The sequence below is a fragment of the Pan troglodytes genome, chromosome 11 (genome assembly GCF_028858775.2).
Source record: "Pan troglodytes isolate AG18354 chromosome 11, NHGRI_mPanTro3-v2.0_pri, whole genome shotgun sequence".
NCBI lineage: Eukaryota > Metazoa > Chordata > Mammalia > Primates > Hominidae > Pan > Pan troglodytes.
In genome coordinates, this window is record NC_072409.2 from 67476475 (window position 1) to 67486281 (window position 9807).

The following is a 9807-nucleotide window of genomic DNA, read 5'->3' on the forward strand; positions in this document are numbered from 1 at the left end:
CTGCACTCCACCCTGGGTGACAGAGCAAGACTCCATCCAAAAAAAAAAAAAAAGAGAGAGAGAGAGAAAGAAAGTTGTTGCACTTAATGGCTACAATGGTTAACACGTGTTGAGAACTTACTCTGTGCTAGATATTCTGTAAACAGAATCTCATAACGACCCTATCAGATAGGAACTATATTAGCTCCATTTTACAGTTGAGAAAACTGAATGTATTATAGTCACTTCACCCTCTTACCAAGTCAATCATTGGCTTCATTGAGTTTTTTTGTTTTGCTTGGTTTTTACATTTACTTTTTATTTTTTATTTTATTTTTATTTTTTTGAGAAGAAGTCTTGCTCTGTCGCCCAGGCTGGAGTTCAGTGGCATGATCTCGGCTCACTGCAACCTCCGCCTCCCAGGTTCAAGCGATTATCCTGCCTCAGCCTCCCGAGTAGCTGGGATTACAGGCATGCACCACCACGCCTAGGTAATTTTTGTATTTTTAGTAGAGAGGGGGTTTCACCATATTGGCCAGTCTGGTCTCAAACTCCTGACCTCAGGTGATCCACCCACCTGGGCCTCCCAAAGTGCTGGGATTACAGGCAGGAGCTGCCACACCCAGCCTGGTTTTTACATTTATTTTTAATATTTATATTTACATACAGTAAAATTTACTTTTTTGGATGTGCAGTTCTATTGCCAAATGCACAGAGGCCTATATCCACAACTACAATCAAGATAGAGAATAGAGTGACTCCCCTCCGTGGCACTAACTCCTGGCTAGCTCTCCCCCTCACACCGCCAGGCCCAGTGGCAGCGGCGAGGGACTTTGACTCCCAGGGTGGGGGTGGGGATGAGTCCTCAATGGGAACCCTGGTGCAGAAGGTGCGGGGTGGTGGCACTGTCAGCAGGGACCACTGGGAAGTTGAGGATGAGGACATCAAAGATAACTGGGAAGATAATGACAAAAAAGAAAAGAAACAAAGAGGAAGCAGAAGTAAAACCAGAGATTAAAATTTCAGAAAAAAATAAATAGCTGAGAAGATAAAAGAGAAAGAACAACAATAGAAGAAAAGGCAAGTTGAAATTAAAGAGAGGTTAGAAGAACCTGAGAACCTAAAGTTCTAAAACCCAGAAGAACAGAAGAACAATTTAACAGATAAACCGTGCTAAAGAAATTACAGGAAGAGTCAGACCTCAAATTAGCAAAGGAAATTTTCATAGTTAATAATACAGGCAGGGCCCAGTGGCTCACACATGCCGAGGTGGGCAGATAACCTGAGGTCAGGAGTTCAAGACCAGCCTGACCAACATGGAGAAACCCCATCTCTACTAAAAATATAAAAAATTAGCCGAGCATGGTGGCGCGTGCCTGTAGTCCCAGCTACTTGGGAGGCTGAGGCAGGAGAATCGCTTGAACCTGGCAGGTGGAGGTTGCAGTGAGCTGAGATCACACCAGTGCACTCCAGCCTGGGCAACAGAGCAAGACTCCATCTCAAAAAATAATAATACAGTTTATGGAGTAAATGCTATGAACCCATCTTTAAGAGATGACTTTACAGAGTTTGGAAAGTTACTAAAAGATAAAATTATACAATATGAAAAGTCACTATATTATGCCAGTTTTTTGGAAGTCTTAGTTGGATATGTGTGTATTTCACTGGAAATTGATGACTTGAAAAAGGTTACCAGTTCACCAACTGTGCTTTACAGTGAAAAACAAAAGCAAGCAAAGCAAAGCCAAAAAGAAGAAATGTGTGGTTCCTGGAGGGGGGTTAAAAGCCACCATGACAGATGACCTGGCAGATTATGGTGGTGATGATGAAGCAACATCGTTGTCTGGGGTAAATACCTGAGATTCATTGTCTCACGTCCACAGAAAACTGGATGTGGACATACAAAGAGTGAGGTGCACAGTGGAAGTTTAATAGGTAAAAGAAAGAGAAAAGCTCTCTGCAGAGAGAGGGTGCCTGGAGAAATGGGTTGCTGCCTCCACGGTGAAGGGCAGGAGGTTTTATAGATGAGCTTGGGGAGGCGGTGTTTGATTTACATAGGGCGCAAAAGATTAGTCGGACCAGGTGTGCCGTTTGCATAGCGTGTGAAAATCTGGCCATCCCCACTCTCATCTTTTATTATGCAGATGGGTTCTCTACCTGGCCGGCACCATGTTGCCTATTCTTTTACTGTACCATGGTGACAAAGAAAAGGGAAGATGAACTCTCCATGTTGAACATACCTGGCCCTCAGGTAGCCCGTTTGCATTGGCACAGCTGCCGGCATTCCCCCCGTCCAAGCTTCTGGCTTGCTTATCTATGTCTGCAACTCAATTTTTCAGGCTGCTCTTTGTTAGAAAAGAAATTATTTGGGGGCTGCCTTTTTTTGTTAAAAAGGAAATTCTGCCGAGGAAACTTTTACCTTCACTATCTTCCTGGATAACTTACTTTCTTTCTTTTTTTTTTGATAGAGTTTTGCTCTTGTCACTTAGGCTGGAGTGCAATGACACAATCTCGGCTTACTGCAACCTCTACCTCCCAGATTCAAGCAATTCTCCTGCCTCAGTCTCCCAAGTAGGTGCAACTACAGGCACGCGCCACCACGCCCAGCTAATTTTTGTATTTTTAGTAGAGACGGGGTTTCACCATGTTGGCTAGGATGGTCTCGATATCTTGACCTCATGATCCACCTGCCAAAATGTTGGGGTTACAGGCATGAGCCACCGTGCCTGGCCTCCTTTTCCTTCTTAATATGATCTAGTATCTAAAAATAAGAGTACCAAGCCCTAGAAAAGTCTTCAAATAGCCCAGCCTGTGGGCTTGGTGGCTCACACCTATAATCCTGGCAGTTTGGGAGGCCAAGGAGAGTGGATTGCCTGAGCTCAGGAATTCAAGACCAGCCTGGGCAACATGGCAAAACCCCGACTCTACTAAAAATACAAAAAATTAGCTGGGCGTGGTGGCAGGTGTTTGTAATCCCAGCTACTCAGGAGGCTGAGGCAGCAGAATGGCTTGAACCCAGAAGGCGGAGGCTGCAGTGAGCCAAGATTGCACCACTGCACTCCAACCTGGGTGACAGAGTAAGACTTTGCCTCAGAAAAAAAAAAAAAAAGCCCAGCCTGTACATCAGACCCTTCTCTACATTTTAATGTGATTATTTGTATAGGCTTCTTACTAGTGAACCACCCTGAATGTTTAGAATAAGCTTCTTTGGTCATGGTTTACTTTCTTCCAATGTGCTGTTACAATCTACTTGCTGGTATTTGACTTAGGATTTTTGCATCAAGAGTTTTAAGCGAGGTTATTCTGAGGTTATTTCTTTCTTGTGCATTTTTGGTCAGGTTTTTATATCAGTGTTATGCTAGCCTAATACAAATAATCACAAGGCCTTCTTTCTCTGTGGCATGAGATAGCTAAAATAACTCATCCATCTTTTTTCTTTTCTTTTTTTTTTTTTTTGAGACAGGGTCTCGCTCTGTCTCCAGGCTGGAGTGCAGTGGCATGATCTCAGCTCACTGTAACCTCTGCCTCCCCAGTTCAAGTGATTCTCCTGCCTCAGCCTCCCGAGTAGCTGGGAGTACAGGTGAGCGCCACCACACCCGGCTAACTTTTGTATTTTTAGTAGAGATGGGGTTTCACCATGTTGGCCAGGATGGTCTCCATCTCTTGACCTTGTGATCCACCCATGTTGGCCTCCCAAATGCTGGGATTACAGGCATGAGCCACTGCGCCAGGCCTCCATTCATCTTTTTTTTTTTTTTTTTTTTTTTTGAGACAAAGTCTTGCTCTTGTCCCCCAGGCTGGAGTGTAATGGTGCGATCTCAGCTCACCGCAACCTCCACCTCCCCGGTTCAAGCGATTCTCCTGCCTCAGCCGCCAGAGTAGCTGGGATTACAGGTGCCCACCACCAAGCCCAGCTAATTTTTCTATTTTTAGTAGAGACAGGGTTTCACCATGTTAGCCAGGCTGGTCTTGAACTCCTGACCTCAGGTGATCTGCCTGCCTTGGCCTCCCAAAGTGCTGGGATTACAGGCGTAAGCCACCATGCCCAGCCCATTCATCTTTTCTATAAAGGTTTGTCAAGTCACTTTTTGACAAGAAAAGTGAGGGGTTTTTTTATACAAGATGGAGCTATAGGTTGTCTCTGCTCAGATAGGCTTTCCTTAATTTCCACGTTCATTTTATTTTCTTTTTTGTTTCTTTGTTTTGTTTTGAGATGGAGTCTTACTCTGTTGCCCAGGCTGGAGTGCAGTGAGGCAATCTCAGCTCACTGCAATCTCCGCCTCCTGGGTTCAAGCGATTCTCCTACCTCAGCCTCCCTCCTGCTAGGACTACATGCACGAGTCACAACGCCCAGCTAATTTATTGTATTTTTAATAAAGATGGGGTTTCACCATGTTGCCTCGGCTGGTCTCAAACTCCTGAGCTCAAGTGATCTGCCTGCCTCAGCCTCCCAAAGTGCTGGGATTACAAGTGTGAGCCGCCGCGCCCAGCCTTATTTTCTTCTCGCTACCCTCACCCCCTTCCTTCTGCTCCTTCCAGGAGTCTCAGCAAAAGCTTCCTTTTTACAACTTGCCTTTTTAGTACTCTTCTAATTTTACCTGGAAAATACCAGTTATAGTATATTTACCCTCCCTATTTGTATGTGTCATATTGCTGAGTTAGAAAATCACAAAACTTTTCATCAACGTGGTTGTTCCAAGACAATGTTTTGTTGTGGGAGAGGTAGAGGTGGTACTCTGAAGCTACCCTAAATGTCTATAGGATGTTTCTCAGCAAGCCACATGCATCCTAATTCCCCTCTCTGGTTTTGGGTGGTTCAATATTATAAAGAGAAGCATTGGGGGAGCAAATATAAGACCACAAATATTTCATGCAATATCAGTTATGGCTATAGAAGCAAAGGAAACAGAGAACAGAAATAACTCTGTGAGCTAACAGTGTAGGGATGGTAGGCAAGGATAATTTCTCAGATGAAATGTCCCTTTAACTATGCTTACAGAGAGGGCCTCAGAGGCAAATCAGGTTATGGCTTTTAAAAACTCACTACTATTTTTACACCATGGCATATTATAAAATAATTTATTTTTGACAATTCTATACAGTCATCTGTTGGTATTTTAGGGGAATTGATTCCAGAACCCTTTCTGGATACCAAAATTCCTGATGTTCAAGTCCCTTATATAAAATGGCATAGTATTTATACATAACCTACACACACCCTGTTGTATACTCCAAAGAAGCCCCTTTTGACATTTTTGTACAATTCTTCTCTAGGGTAATGATCATTAAAAGTTAATTTATTTTAAAGGTTAATGTAAATAAATTTTGAATGTGAATCTATTGTATTGCTTCTAAGATCACACAGAGATCTCTTGTTTATGCCCCCCTTTTGTTGGCAGTAAGATCTTTCTTAGATTACAAAAAAAATAAAAAGAAGAACCTTCAAGCTCACCCTAATAAGAAATCTCTTTGCAAAGTCATATCTAAAGTCATAAGTCACTTTAAAACTCAGTCCACCACGGGAACATGCTGAGCTCTGGAACGAGGTGGTGCCTGCGCCTGCGGTGGCCTGTGTCCCAGAGGCCCCTTCAAGGTGCTGGCCAAGCTCTGCAGCTCATCTGTTGACTCCTGCTCCCTCTGCTGGCCCTGCTGCTCAGTGGCCATCCCCAAAACAGTACGTGTGTCAGACCTACGATGGGCCTCAGGAGACAGCAAAGACTGGTCCTCTTGGGGAAACTGAGTCCCAGTTGGTGATGGGCCTTGCTCAAACTCAGTCAGTGGCAGGGCCAGCACTGCAGCCAGCCTTCCCACTGTTCTCCAGTCCTCACAATTACACAATTACTCATGGCTACTCAAATATTTTAGAGCTTGGTGGTACTCCTCACCTATGAGCTGCTTTTCCAAAAACAAACACATTTCAAAGTGCATATATTATTAATTTATAATGTACAAATAATGGTTGACATTTTGACTGAGTTAACCGAAAGATTTTTTTTAAAAAGATTCTGTTACTGATGCTGGTGATACACATAACAAAAATAATGAATCCCAAAAACACTGCGCTGAGCAAAACAAGCCAGACATAAAATAGTACATGTGTAAAATTCCATTTATTCCTTTTACATGAAGGTCTAGAACAGGCAGAACTACCCTATGCTGATAGAAATCACCTCACTGATTGCCTGGGACAGGAGGAACTTCCAGTGGGCCCAGGGGAACATTTTAGACTGATGCAAATGTTCTAGATCTTGATTGTGATGTTGATGGCACAGCCACACACACTTGTCAAAACCCATTGAACATTTGTCAAAACCCATTGAACTATACATTTTATTTTATATTATTTTATTATTTTTTCTTTTTGAAATAGGATCTCACTCTAGCCCAGGCTAGAGTACAGTGGCACGATCACAGCTCACTGCAGCCGCGATCGCCCAGGTTCAAGCAATCCTCCCACCTCAGCCTCTTGAGTAGCTGAGACTACAGGCACGCGCCACCACATCTGGCTAATTTTTGTATTTTTTGTAGAGATGAGATTTTGTCATATTGCTGAGGTTGGTCTTGAACTCCTGAGCTCAACTGATCCTCCCACCTCGGCCTCCCAAATTGCTGAGATTACAGGCATGAGCCACCTCACCCAACTGAAGTACACATTTTAAATTAGTGCATTTGTATTTGGTGTAAATTGTACCTCAATAAAGTTGGTTTTAAAAGAAAAAAAGTTCTGGGCTAGTCAAATCATAAACTCTAATCAGTTCTTTCAACCTGAATATACCTGGACCTATTTTTTAAAAGAACAAAAAAAGGTCAGGAGCAGTGGCTCACACTGTAATCCCAGCTCTATGGGAGGCCAAGGATCACCTGAGGTCAGGAGCTCGAGACCAGCTTGGCCAACATGGTGAAACCCTGTCTCTACTAAAAATACAAAAATTAGCTGGGCATGGTGGCATGCACCTGTTAATCCCAGCTACTCAAAAGGCTGAGGCAGGAGAATCGCTTGGACCCAGGAAGCAGAGGTTGCAGTGAGCCGAGATGGCACCACTGTACTCTAGCCTGGGCAACAAGAGTGAAGCTCCGTCTCAAAAAAAAAAAAATACCAATAAACAGACATCCTCTTGCTTCAGTATTTGGCCACATGCTTTGATTTCCTGAAAAAGAATAAAAACCTAGATCCAAATAGCAGGGTCAGGGAGGGAAATCATAGTTTCCACATGTTTTCTCAGAAGATAATTGAGTGCCAAAGACAACACGCCAACAGGAGAAATAAAATTATGGCAAGAGCATGATGCTGGGTGGGAGGTCTTTTGAATCCCCAGCCCAGCTCCTCACCAAGGTGTGTGCTCTGGGGTGGAGGCTCAGCTGCCAGACAGAACTGTGACTTGGAGTTTCTGTTCCACCTCAAACTTTCTCTCATGTGACAGTGGCTACACTGCACGGTGACCCCACTTTGATTGCCACTCTTCATAAGCCATGCACCACGACTTTCTTTATGGCTCCAGGTCCTATGTGTGTGAATTAGGACTTAGATGGAAGAAAATCCAGTTCTGGATTCTGGGTTCAAATTTGCTGATAGAAAAATAGGGATTTGTTTATTTATTTTAGAGACAGGGTCTTGTGTTGCCCAGGGTGAACCCAAACTTCTGGGCTTAATCGATACTCCCACCTCAACCTCCCAAGTAGCTGGGACTTCAGGCACCTCACCCAGCTTTGTTACAAACTCTTTAACTCATGTATTCCTTACAGCAACCTTCTTTGCGAGATACTGTTATCACCCCCATTGTACAGATGAGGAAATTGAGATAGAGAGAAGTTCAGTAGCTTCATCAACGTTATAGAAGGGACAAAGCCAGGCAGCAAATCTAGGCTGTCTGTCCTGATAGCTCATGCTTTTAATCAGCATGTTACAGTGCCTCTCCACACTGCAGAAGAAAATCAAGATGTGGACGCTGCTATGACCCAAGTGTTCCTGTCCTCCCAGAATTCATATGTTGAAATCCTGTCAGTCAAGGTGATGGTAGTAGGGGTGGTTCCTGGGGAGGATGATTAGATTATGGGGGTGGAGCCCCCATGAACCAGATTAGTGTTTTTATAAAAGAGGCCCCAGGGAGGCCTTCAGCCCCTTCCACCATGTAGGACAGACAGAAACGGTGCTATCTAGGAGCCAGAAATCAGGCCCTCTCCAGAGGCTGAATCTGCCAGTGCCTTGATCTTGGACTTCTCAGCCTCCAGAACTGGGAGAAATAAATATCTGTTGTTTATGGGCTACCCTGTGTGTGATATTTTGTTATAACAAATAATAGCCCAAACAACTAAGACACTTTAAACCCTCACTACTCAAAGTGGGGTCCATGGATCAGCAGTCGCAGCACCAACCAGGAGCTTCTTAAGTATGCAGAGCCTGATCCTCCCTAGACCTACTGGCTTAGAGATGGCATTTTAACAAGATCGGCAGGTGGTTCACTAAAGTTGGAGAAGAGCTGCTCTAAACAAGAAAGTGTTCAGTTTCTCTTGCTTTGTTTTGCTCTGTTTTTGCTTTTCTTTTAGTCCCAGGCTCCTTTGAGAATCTGATGAAAGTCATGGATCCCGGGCAAAAAATTGTGCACAGGATTTTGAAGAGGAGTTCATAGATTAATGTTCATGAAACCCTATCGTGGAGGATTTGAAGGTGCTGAGAACCAGTCCTTTATGCTTTCCATGCATTATTACATGTAGTCCTTATAAACCCACTATCATTAACATGGGAACTTGGAGAGGTTAAGTAGCTTGCCCTAGTCATAGCTAGGAAGTGCTGACACCAGGGTCAAACTAGACATTCTGCCTTCAGGGCCCAACTATAACGCTTTTCTGCTGAGAGGGGTGACTCAGCTACAGTGATTCTGGGGAATATCCTGATACGACTTTCCCCTTCTCTGACAAGTTCATCCTCTCCACTACAGTATAGTTCCCATGAAGGAAGCGCCAATGGAGTGACGAGGTAGGGGCCACTGCCTACAGAGGAAGCTTGGCCAGATGGCAGGTGGATCCTAGCAATCCACGTGATGGTGGGTGTCCTGGGAAGGTCTCCTGTGTATCTTCCTGACACATTTCCAACCTGTCCAGCCTCAAGCCATGTGCCAATGCATAACTTTCACCTATATCACTCTCCTACTCTCAACCATGGTTGGCAAAGAGATTTCCTTTCATGGGCCAACTGATTGATTGGTAGTGGCTGCTTGGTATTCCAATATTAAAGAGACGCCAGTTGAGGACTGTGATAGATTAGTAACACCTGCCCCCCAGTGGCACAGGATAGCACAGTAGTAGGAACCACCTGGTCCATTAAATCACTGCTTAATTCCCTTGGCTTGCCATTCTTTTATTTAACACACCTGTACTAAGTATGAATTCTCTATACACAGCCAAAGCACTCTTATCCATCCTAACGGAATGACGAACTTAAACTGCCTGACAGAATGAAGTATTACTAACACATACACCTTAAACATTTCATTTTCAATTAAAACACTTACGTACTTACAAATTAACCACTTTTAGAAGAAGGGCTAAGTCCCTTTGCTTCTGGGTCCACTCTTTTGGAGTTTCCCATAGAATTTTTTCACACCAGACTCAAAATGCACCGTTTTTTCCTTTCTTTCTTTCTTTTTTTGAGACAGGGTCTTACTCTGTCACCCAGGCTGGAATGCAGAGATGTGATCATGCCCCACTATAGCCTCGACCTCCTGGGCTCAAGTGACACTCCCACCTCGGCTTCCTGAGTAGCTGAGACTACGGGTGTATGCCACCATGTCCAGCTAATTTTTATTTTTTGTAGAGAGAGGGTCTCCCTCT

General features: G+C 44.0%; 1 pseudogene; it reads left to right on the forward strand.

The window, feature by feature from the left end:
• The first annotated feature begins 847 nt into the window (after positions 1 to 847).
• LOC100614259 (eukaryotic translation initiation factor 3 subunit J-like) lies at positions 848 to 8026 on the forward strand (annotated as a pseudogene).
• The last annotated feature ends 1781 nt before the right edge of the window (positions 8027 to 9807 follow it).